Source organism: Canis lupus, chromosome 23 (genome assembly GCF_003254725.2).
Source record: "Canis lupus dingo isolate Sandy chromosome 23, ASM325472v2, whole genome shotgun sequence".
Lineage (NCBI taxonomy): Eukaryota > Metazoa > Chordata > Mammalia > Carnivora > Canidae > Canis > Canis lupus.
The window spans coordinates 41,312,692-41,324,727 of NC_064265.1; the positions used below are offsets into that span (position 1 = coordinate 41,312,692).

At 44.9% G+C, this 12,036-nt stretch overlaps 2 long non-coding RNA genes across 8 annotated transcripts in view; one reads left to right on the top strand and one right to left on the bottom strand.

Moving 5' to 3' along the window:
- The window catches only part of LOC125753391 (uncharacterized), a 111,979-nt gene extending 109,960 nt beyond the window's left edge, over window positions 1-2,019 (bottom strand). For 2 of the 3 annotated variants that reach the window (XR_007405092.1, XR_007405093.1), the window contains exons 1-3: window positions 1,360-2,018; window positions 715-850; window positions 147-255 (exon numbers count right to left, since the gene is read on the bottom strand). This is a non-coding gene — a long non-coding RNA (uncharacterized LOC125753391). Of the gene's footprint in view, window positions 1-146; window positions 256-714; window positions 851-1,359 lie in introns of all 3 variants that reach the window. The other variant, XR_007405094.1, reaches the window with a different exon arrangement.
- Window positions 1,461-12,036, top strand: part of LOC112661005 (uncharacterized) — a 40,382-nt gene continuing 29,806 nt past the window's right edge. For all 5 annotated transcript variants that reach the window (XR_007405095.1, XR_007405097.1, XR_003137368.3 and 2 more), the window contains exon 1: window positions 1,461-2,001. This is a non-coding gene — a long non-coding RNA (uncharacterized LOC112661005). The remainder of the gene's footprint in view (window positions 2,002-12,036) is intronic.

The following is a 12,036-nucleotide window of genomic DNA, read 5'->3' on the forward strand; positions in this document are numbered from 1 at the left end:
TTTACACTCTGAAAAATGCAAGATAAAAAGGAGGGTGTCACGGCAATAGAGATCTATTTTATATTACACAATTTTATTGAGCAATTGTAGACATAAATCCAGCCCTTAGAGCTACAATTCAGCATTCATACTCTCCAAGATATTACCTTTGCGTTTAATCCTCACATTTTAACATCAATTTGAGTGGAGGCCACATGTTTAAACTTCATTAGCTCGGCTTAAATTTTGGCATAATGCTGAAAAGCCCTGTGGTCCCTAAATACACAAAAAATGTTATTCAGAGAACAAGAAATTGTATATACATAAAACTAGAAACCTACAGCAAACAGATACAGATATGTGAAAATTAGACACTTGCGATGACTTTCTGAGAAGTTTTGAAATCTAATTTTCACAAATATCCCTGAAATTTAGGATTGTCTTAAAGAAACGAAGAACCGGAGAAGTCAGAAACCAAGAGCTGAACACTATTAGTATGATTAAAAAAAAGTAAAACTATTTTTTAAAATATTCAAGGCTTACAGTCATTCAACATTTCGTACATATTTGTAGAATGCCTATTGTGTGGCAGATATGGTATTTACACGCACAAATTCTGTCCAAATTGGCAATCTCTAGCCACATGTATTTTTCGAGCACTTCAAATTCGACTAGGTCAAACTGAAGATTTACTCTGTGTAGAAAATACCCATTAAGGGCGCCTCGGCGGCTTACCCAATTAAGCATCTGACTCTTGATTTCAGCTCAGGTCATGATCTCAGGGTTGTAGATCGAGCCCCACACTGGGCTCTGCACCGGATGCGGAGCCGACTTGGGATTCTCTGTCTCCCTCTGCACGACCCCTCCCTGGCTTAAACAAAAATACACACCAGCTTTCAGAACTTAGGATGAAAAGAAAGATGAAAGGAAAATATCTCATTAATAATTTCACACTACATATCAAATGATAATATTTTGCATATCAGGGGTTGATAAAATAGTTTTAATATTTTAATTATTAATAAATTATATAAATAATAATTTATTATTTTAATCATTAATAAATTATATAATAAATAATAATTTATTATTTTAATATTAATTTAACAGGGGATCCCTGGGTGGCTCAGCGGTTTAGCGCCACCTTCGGCCCAGGGTGTGATCCTGGAGTCCCAGGATCGAGTCCCACGTCGGGCTCCCTGAGTGGAGCCTGCTTCTCCCTCTGCCTCTCTCTCTGTGTTTATCATGAATAAATAAAATCTTTTTAAAAATATATCAATTTAACGTACTCCATGCTTTTCTAATGTGGATACTAGGTAACGTAACCTCACATACGTAAATCCCATTACATTTCTATTGTAAAGAAAGGTTAACACATACTACTGTGGTAGATAATCCTGTTTGCCTGATAGTCCATCTTTCCATCCGTCGGGGCGCGGGGCAGGACAGCACTCCCTCACTCTCTCTGAAGTGAAGTGTGGCCGAGAGGCGTCCTTTGACTCGGCCAATTATGAGGAGAATTATGGAAATTGTGACGAGAAGCAGCAAATGTCGCTTCCCAGAAGGAGGCTTTAAGAGTGAGCGTGAGTTCTACTTCCCAGCTGCCGTTACCACAGAAACAGACGTTGTCAAGGGGCCTGTGTCTCCCGGGCTGCCTGGTGACTAAGAGCCCCTTCACCGCCACTGCAGACGCGGAGTTTGGATCAGATACAAACTTTTAACCTTTTAAGCCACCAGAGTCTGGAGGTGCATCCTAACATGGCGGGGGGCGAGGTCACCAAGACGACGTGACCCCCAGGGGACCCCGGAGCTGGACTCCCGCAATCGGAGGCCCCGCCCCGCTCCCCGCTCCTGGGAACGCGCATTCCGCGGCCTCCGCTCTCCCGGAAGCGGCTCCAAGGACACGGCCCTGAGGCGAGCCTGCGGTGTGGACCATCCGCGCACAACCCACGACCGAATCCAGTTAAGGCCTCTAGATAAGCTTCCAGGTCTACTCACCCCGCGGCCACCTGCGTACGACAGGTCAGTAGGCCCCCCAACTTTTGAACCTGCCACCTACCAGTCTGGAGGGGGGCGGGGTCTTCTCTCTTAGGTCTGTCCCCGCCTTCGAGGTCGCGGAGGGGCCGGTGACACCCGAGGCTCCCCAGGCTGCGGACAAGCCAGCCGCAACCAGCCGGGCGACGGGAGGGACGCCCCGGGCAGGAGGCAGCTGTCGGGGGCGGAGGTCCCCAGTCAGTCAGCCGGAGACCTCTGCGCGACGCCACGTGGCCGCACGTGGGAGCCTGAGGAGGCCGCCGGGCGACGCCACCGCCGCGCCAACGCCAACGCCCACGCCGGCCGGTCTGACGCGCTGGTTTGCGGAGCGGCGCAGGCGCACTGCGCGGGGCAGGGAGACGCACGGCGGGGGCGGGGCCACGTGGGGGGCACGTGGGGGGGCCACGTGGGGGGGCGGAGCCCAGGCGGAGGAGGTTAGAGACGGAGACGCAGGTGTCGCCTCCGCCGCCACTTGAGGGCCGGCAGACCCGGTGGGGGAGCCGCCCGGCCGCGGGGAAAGCCAGGAGGGCGCGAGCTGCGGTGGATTAAGGTCCGGCGCTTGTGACTAAGCTCGATGGATCACAGCTGCAGCCCCTGGGAAAGGGAGGAAGATACTGTGGTGATTGACAGTGAAACGGGCCAAACGCCCCGTGCCACCTGATGCCCGGTGCGAAGCAAAGCAAAAGCACAGCAACGGCCAACCCAGCCGGCAGGGCGGCCCCCAGTTCGGGGGGGGGGCGGGGGGAACACGCTCATGATGAGAGGATGTACTCCCCCCCCCCCCCCCCTGCCCCGCGAGCTCACAGGCATAGCTGCCAGGTTCCAGCAAACGGCCAGGGAAACTCTCCAGCCATGGTTAGGGCGGCCGTGGGGTCGGAGGAGACACAGAAAATAAACATCGCCACCACACATCGCACACCTTGCCTCTGGCAGCGCCTTCATGGCACCGGAGGGCGAAAGGAATCTGTTCAAAGTCCCCCAGCCTCCCCCCCCCCCCTCCGCCCAGCGGAACTGGCGGACCAAACTCGCAGGTGTCTGCACTTGGCCCTACCTCTGTTAGTTTTTGTTGTGGTGCTTGTTTTAAGGATTTTATTTATTCATGAAAGACAGAGGGAGAGGCAGAGACAGGCAGAGGGAGAAGCAGGCCCCATGCAGGGAGCCCGACGTGGGACTCGACCCCAGGTCTCCAGGATCACGCCTGGGCCGAAGGCAGCGCTGAACCGCTGAGCCACCCGGGCTGCCCTACCTCTGCTTTTCTAGGTGATGGCACCCTCCTTTCTTGGAAAGTAGACCCCAACTTCAAAACATATTCTAATATAGCCTGACTGTGGGACCCAGGAAATTTAACAAAAATCCCCTACCCTGGACAAGCAGAGCAGGACTGACTCCCATTTTGCGCTGTACCTGCCTTCTGCGGACCTGCTTAGGGCACTGCCCCACCCTAGTCAAGCCCAGGACACCCTAATCGGAAATCCGGCTCAGTGATAGGCCAGTTCAAATGGATACTTTAGGGTAAAATGTAACTCAATCGGCCACCTGCGAGTGTCCGGACCAGCATGACTGTGCAACTTTCTGCATATCCCATTGGCCACTGGCCCCTATAAAGTTGCTAAGCCTCTTAGTCTCGGGGTCCAAGTCCCTGCTCCGATGTGTCGGGTATACTTGGACCCAGGCTCGAGCTTGTAAATAAACCCTCATGTGTTTGCATGGGTGTCGGCTCCTCGGTGGTTTCTCAGATCTGCAATCTCGGGCACAACAGCCTGACCACAACCCATATGAGCCCAGGACAGAGCCCCTTGAAAAACCTGCCATCTCCTGCTGTATCTAGTCAAGAGTCAACCCTCTCTCCTGCCAACCCCCATCCCTATGCGCAGCTGCAACCCCCTCACATCCTTCAAAACCCTTTAAAAAGTCTTACTTAGCCTAATGGAAACTCAGAAACCAACAACTCTCTTGCTATCTGGCCTCTCTCCTCACTTGGAGAGTGAATAAACTCTGCCCTGCTGGTTGCTCTACTCTCCGTGCAATTCTTTGCCACCCGCATCATCTGCAGCTCTCGCAGGGGGTTCAAGGTACTCATTCCTTGCAGATCACTATCTATCTTTCAAGGAGGCTTGACACCATGAGTGTGAAATCCTTGGGCATGTAAGACTCAGGAAATGTATATAGAATGTACAACAAATCTTAATGGAATTTGGAATGAGACAGTCTACACCCCAGTCTTGGAAGGTCTTGACTGGGCCATATTCACAGCAGGAATAAAAGCTAAAATAATCCAGCACTTGGTATGAGATACTGATATTCATGCTCAACTCAGTTGTGGGACAAGGTGTTTGTGGTGTTAAACAATCTATTGCTGATCTGGAGGAAACTAACACGTCCCAGGAATGGGTACGGGCTGTAGGAAAGGCCTAGACAGAGAGGCAGCTTGGAAAGCTAAAAGGCTAGCACAACTGCCTATAAGGGTCCAGTAAAAATTACCCAGAAGTAAATGTAGTTTGACATCACTGTTGTGGGGTCCCCATGTGTTGGTCAGCCTATGGAAAGCTTAAAATATGAACCGCCATGCAGACAGATAACAAGAGGTTATCATAACCCACCTGCACCAGCAGAGACCTCAGGGTTATGTTCCTAATCGTGGTGGGTGCTTCCCACACCCCATCTGTGCACCTGTGCCCAACAATGCCATCAGCTTAGATACCTTGGCCGTGGTCCTAGGAATGTACCATGTTCTATCAGACTTAGCAAATGCCTTTTTTTAGTATACCCCTGGCACTGAGACACAAGATCAATTTATAGATGGGAGGGGCAACAATGGACCTTTTGAGTGCTTCCCCCAAATTACCTACACAGCCCCACCACATGTCATAAGATGGTAACTTGAGACCTATCCCTATTCTCCTTTCCTTATCAATACAATGGACCCATTACATTGATGAGTTCATCTTAACATGTGATGACTTGCCTGCTGCAGGCTTGGCCAGAACATTTGCAAGGGAGAGGACTGACAATGAACCCACAGAGAATTCAAGGCCCAGGCACCACCATCAAGTTTTGGGAATCATTTGGTCAAGATGTATATTGTCCCAGATGTTGTGTTTAAAAAGATGCAAACTGGGCAGCCCAGGTGGCACAGCTGTTTGGTGCTGCCTGCAGCCCGGGGTGTGATCCTGGAGCCCTGGGATCGAGTCCCGTGTCGGGCTTCCTGCGTGGAGCCTGCTTCTCCCTCTGCCTCTCTCTTTCTCTATGAATAAATAAATAAAATCTTTTAAAAAAATAAATAAATAAATAAATAAATAAATAAATAAATAAATAAATAAAAAGATGCAAGCCTATACAAGCCCCAAGAATATAAAGGAAATGCAAGCCTTTGTACAACTTTGGGGTTTTAGGGGATTTTTATTCCCACCTGGCAATGCTACCATCTCTTATACCACCTGATAAAGAAAGGGCACATGTGGAACTGGGATCAGAGCGGAAAGCCACCTTTAAGAAAGCAAAAATATTCATGAAACAGATTAAAGCTCTAGGCATCTTCCAAGCAGGGCTGCCATTTGACTTAGGTGTGTCTATGACTCCAGAAGGAAAGAGTTGAGCATCTGGCAGAGACAATAGAAGGGGAAAGTGCCCCCAGGATTTTGGCTCCAGCTCTGAAAGATAGTTTCTGGCAATGTTCATAGCTCTCCTCCATGTGGAGCCTTTTAGGAAGGAATAAACCACAGCAAACATTGAGATGAACTCAGAAGAGTTTGGCTAGTGATCATTAATAAATCCCGGCCATTAATCTTTTGCACTGAAAGTTGGGGTGTTCTAAGGAGATTAACCCTATGACTTGGACAATGGGAAGCCAAGGGTTGGATGATCACTAATGAGCCCTTGTGTGGTCAGGATATGGAAACCAGCAGATCTGCTTGCAAGAGTCTGAGGTGGTCCTCACTGTTTTCCACTTCCCAGCCCATAAGAAACTGACACCCCCTGGCAATCAAGAAGCTGCTGCCCTCATTCAGATATGAGCTCCAGCAACTGACCCTTCTGTAGAACAGTGTATGGGGTGCATAGAAAGAATGTCCATTGTTGTACCCCAGTGGTTGGTATATTGGCGGATGCCAGATTGCCCTTGGAATACTTGGTTAGTACAGTAACAACATGTCCTATATGTTCTAAACAAAGTCCAGGGTAACTGCCAAAAGAATCTGGGTCTATCCACCAGAGTTCCCAAACAATGAAGAATTGGCAAATTGATTATATTGGCCCCTTCCCTCTGATTGGGGATTCTAAATTTACCTTAGTCTGCATAAACACTGCATCCATGCCCACCCAAGCTTTCTTGTCACTGTGCAAATGAGGCTTTCACCATTAGGGGATTAGAGAAACCAAGTACCATGTATGGATACCCTTGTTGAATAGACAGATCAGAGGTCACATTTCAGAAGTCACGATATGTAAGCCAACTCCATGCTAGTGAAACCCCTTGCTGACCACTTAGGGCACATTGCGGAAGAGGGGGACATATGAGATTGTAAGAGCTGGTCACAAGGGATAGAGTACTAGGAGGTCCCTGAGAGGGTATGACGGCTGTAAGAGCTGGTCACAAGGGATAGAGTACTAGGAGGTCCCTGAGAGGGTATGACGGCCAGTTCACCCATGATTTCTCAGCAATCAGAAACTACCTACTCCCTCTCTTGTCCTTGAAATATGCATTCAGCATGGCTTCGTGCTCCCAGAAGCTGCCCCAAGGATGGAGCCCTTGGTTTAGTGATGTGGTGCTGAGACCGCCTGGCAAGCATACATGACTGAACCCAGTTAAGGCCCCTGTAGAAACTTTAAAGATATGGTGGGCTGGTGTGGAGATTGACGACTCTTGTGGTTATCCAAGGCGAGCCTCGTACATAAGTTCCCTTGTGAAATCTGCCACCTACACCCTGCAGTGCCTGCCTTTTCTCTTCCGTCTCTGCCCTCAGAGTACAGGGGCTGGTTGCAGATCAAACCCAGAAATGCCCCAGGGTTGCAAACTAACACCTGGAGTTCAGTGTTTCCCAAACTTCAGTTTGCATCCCAATCATCTGGGGGCTTTGTTAAAAACACAGAGTGGCTTGTCTAACAAGTTCCCAGGGACTGCAGATGCCGCAGGTCTGGGGAGCACACTTTCAGAACCACTGACCTAGCCTAGCATGGAGGGCAGGTGCTCTGAGACTTGGGGCTGAATAATAGTTTAAAGAACTCCTACATAATTGTTGATAATGAGTCCAATATTATTGTTTTTCCAAATATACTAATGAGATGAACATCAGCACATCTATGTTATGAGAAATTAAGATTATGTATTAGGGTTTTATTATTTTTGTTACAGTGTACTTTGATTTACACTATTCTATCTCAGGTACTGTCTACATTGGTACAGTGACACATTCTATCTATCCTTTTCTTTTGTCAGGCCATTAGAAAATACAGGTGTTAAGTAGTATTCCAATAAGACTAGTCACACAATTTAAAACCTGGCTTGGAGGACAGCCCTGGTGGCTCAGCGGTTTAGCACTGACTTTAGCCCAGGGTGTGATCCTGGAGACCTGGGATCGAGTCCCATGTGGGGTTCCCTGCATGGAGCCTGCTTCTCCCTCTGCCTGTGCCTCTCTCTCTCTCTCTCTCTCTCTCTCTCTCATGAATAAAACCTGGCTTGGGGACACCTAGTGGCTCAGTGGTTGAGCATCAGCCTTTAGCTCACGACATGATCCTGGAGTCCTGGGATCGAGCCCCGCATCAGGCTCCCCACAGGGGAGCTTCTCCCTCTTCCTATGTCTCTGCCTCTCTCTCTCTGTATCTCTCATGAATAAATAAAATCTTTAAAAAATAAACTTAAAAAATAAAACTTGTCTTGGAAAAAGAATTCCTCTTAGATGGTCTCTGACAAATAGTACAATTTAGTTACTAATCAAAAAAAAAAAAAAAGTAAAACTAATGGTGCTGAAACCATTTTTAATAAAAATTAACCTGGAAATCACAGAAATGTCTCTAAATGTCCACAAAGGATAATGACTTTACTTTCAACTATTTCCAAGATGGAAAATGAAAGCAAATATATCCAAGAACATCCAATGCTTCTATCTAATGTGATAAAACACACACACATACACACACACACACATACACACAAAGAAAGCACAGACAAAAACACCCATTACCCAGGTGTCTTACTCTCCTTCATTTGGGGGCAGCATGAGTGGTCATGTTTCCAACAGTGCCCAAGAGAAAATTACCAGCCACTTGCAAGTAAAACATAACTTTTAAGAATGACACTATGGTCTGTGCCCTGTTCTTGCCTTCTAATACCACTGTCTAATTTCTTGTTGAAGAAATAGCTGATTGTAGGCTGGGACAAGATGAGCCTGCAGCATCTCAAAGTGCCCAAAAGTATGCAAAAGACCAAAGGACACAGGAGCCCACTGAAAAGGCTCCGAGTGGTCAAAGTTGGAAAATTTGGAGCAGCATGAAATAACACACTATTTCATTATTACTCGAAGTATAAAATAAATATCCAGAATCCATAGTGAGATAAACAAGTGATGGATAAATAAATGGGAGATATAGGACAAATCTACCCTACAGGTAAATTCCAAATAAGTTATGTCATTATGTAGCTATCCTATCCCTCCTCCCCTAGGGAGGTGAAACTTGTTTCCTCACCCTTTACTTGTGGTCTAGGCTTAGTGATTTGTTTCCAAATACTACATACAGTATGGAATGGGCAGTGTGAGGAACAAGTCAGTTTAGTAGAGAAGCCTGGCAGATGTAACCATTTCCAGGTGATGAAGGTTCACATCACATGGATAGTACGTACCTTTCATTTATAATGTTGAGAATGGCACTTCTCCTCTGTGGTCCTCCTCCCAAAAAACCATAACCCACCCCCAATTGAGGGACATTCTACAAAACATCTGATCAGCACCCTGCAAAACTGTCAAGGTCATAAAAAAGCAAGGAAAATCTGAGAAGCTGCCACAGCCCAGAGGAGCCTAAGGGGACATGAGGACAAAATGTAATCTGGCATTCTAGATGGGACTTGGGAATAGAAAAAGAACATTAAAGAAAAAACTAATAATAAAGTATCGAGTTCAGCTAATAATAATATATCATTATTAGTTCATTAGTTGTGACCAATCTGTAATAGAAGTATAAGTAACAATAGGAAAATTCAGTGTAGTATATATTGGAAAATCTTTGTGCTGTTTTTCAAACTTTCAGTAAATCTAAAATTTTCTAAAATAAAAATTTTATTTAGATATAAAAAAGTTTGTAAGCACTTAAAAAATTTTTAATTGTGAGATAGCTGAGTCAAGATTTGGGTCTTTCACATCCTGAATAAACTCCTAGAAATTTTTCCTGACCAGCTTCCTCAGAGGGTGACTATGTCAAGTAAGGAAGGCCTCCTTTATGAAGATTATGTGAGCCTTCAGTCTGGTGCGATCTTCTGGTGTTCGAAATGACACTGGTAATTATTTTAATTAGGCTTGAAAGTTCTCTGAAACCCTGAATTGTTAGAAATTAGGAATAAGATTAGCAAAATTTGAACAGATAAAACTATTCCTTTCACCCTTTCCTTTGATTTTACCCCTTCAGGTTTGAGTGATCCTGGATTTAATCAAATTTGAACAAGAAATTTACTGATTTCTATGTAAAGGAATGAGTTTCAGTCCATGACTCAGAATAAATTGGATGATGGAAATGATTCCACTCAAAGTCCCTATTAACTGATTTGTATAACATATATACAGTGCGGAAACCAGGAGTGTGGTAGTGCGATATGGGTTAGGAATTTATATATAGATTTAATCCCCGTTTGTTCTCATATAATCAATTCAAACTTCAATCTAAAAATGTTTTTACTATCTTTATTTTTCCCTTTCCCTTTACCTTCTCTCTCTCCATCTCTCTTAATTTTGGCACTTTTTTCCATAGTTTTCCACGTGCTGGAGAGAAGCCTGAGGATGGGAGGTTCCCAGGCCAGCCCCTTGCCCACCACCAGCCCCGGGTCCTCAGACCCACACCCTCCACTCACCCCAGCCTCCCTCCAGGCCTGCGCCCACTGTGGGTGCAGCAGCAGCTGTGCAATGTACCCCACCTTACCCCAGGACTCCTGCCAGGCTCCCTGGTGGGTGTTTTATGTTCAGCAATAAAGGTTCTGTCCTGTGCCAAAAAAAAAGCCTCGGTGCCTGGATGCCCACTACTTGATGGGATGGAATGGGATGTGCAGACATACTCCTATAACCCAACGTGATGCAGGGCCAGCCCAGTGACAACATTACCTGCAGTGCGTATTCACACAACTTCAGAGTCATTGAAATGACCTATGGGCCCTATCACTGCACATATTAATGGGCCAAAGATGAACAGGGAAATGGCAAAATTACTGTGCAAATTGCTTTAATCCATCCAGACCTCCTTTGCTGTGCCTTCCCTAATTAGTCTGTAAATTTTTTTTCTTTACTTATCTTCTTTCTAGAAAATTCTACATCCCTTACTTTGTGGTATTCTCCATTTCTTTTCCTTTCCATTACCAAGCACACAGACCCCAGAGGTGCACTAATGTTCCCCTCCCTGTGAAGGGTTTCTTTACTATACTAAACTACTCACTCCTCCCTGTGTATAATTTCTTTAAAAATACTGGCTAACATAATGTCCTAAATCTCACAAAATGAATAAATATATGCCCTAAGGCAAGAATTCAGTGTTTGACTACAATTTTGCAGGAATCATATACTGCTACTTATTTCTAGATAAAAAATTAGAAACACTTAGTCAAATAGTTCTCTATATATCCCAACCATGTCCATTTAGAAAACCTCATGGGGTTCAAATTATCATATATCTTAAAGTTCAGAATGGTAAATCAGAGATCCTCTCTTAAAGTAAAATAACTAGGGATGCCTGGGTGGCTCAGTGGTTGAGTGTCTGTCTACCTTTGGCTCAGGGTGTGATCCCAGAATCAGGAGGGAGCCTGGTTCTCCCTCCGCCTATCTTTCTGCCTCTCTCTCTCTCTGTGTCTTTCATGAATAAATAAATAAAATCTTTTTTAAAAATTAAATACAGTAAAATAACCAGTCAGAAAAACATACCTACTGATTATTATATAAAATCCACTTGAGGTTAAAGTGAATCATCCAGACCTTAGTTCAGACCCAAACAATTCTTCCTGGTTGTAAATAAGCAGAATAAATCTCTCAAAGATATTACTTAGATCTAAACTATGGATTAAAGATTGTGAGTCAATGATTTCTGCATTTGACTTTACAGATATGTGCCTTTAGCCCTGCCAATTTTTTTTTTTTTTTGGTCATCGGTTATTTTTTTTTCCAAATCTACCGTATGCATATATTATGCTATTGGATTAAGTATAATAGAAGACACAGAGGATTGTAAAATGCAATTTCTATAGAAAGTTATCATTCAATTATCATATTATCATAATATAAAAACACAATTCTACCATCATAAATGTGAAGACATACAGCTAAATTGAAAGGAGTAAATGTTACGATGACATTTCTCATTGGCACCCTTGACCCATCCAATCCACCCATATCTACAGAGAAGTACCACACTAAACAAAAGATACTGAGGATATCTAAAATGTTTTCTAATATTCATACCTTTACCCCCTTTCCTTTGAAGTGCTGTATGTATCACCTCTCCTAGTCTCTGGTCCACTCTATTTTTAACTTGGAAGTGGTGATAAGGGGCAAGGGCCCCTGGAATGTGCCTGACTCTGTCTCTTGGGAAGCTTTGTGCCCTTGAACAAGTTATTTACTCACTCTACAACTTAGCTTCTTCCTCTGGTAAATGATATTAATAATAGAACTTACAGGATTTTCATGAAGGTTAAAAAAATAAATAACGGTATTAAATATTACATATTAGAAACAGCATTTGATACATAGTAAGCATTTAATACATGTTGACTATTATTACTGATCCAGTGGTTTGCTGTTAATTGCTTCTTTGGACTCAGGAACTAAATCACCATCAAGA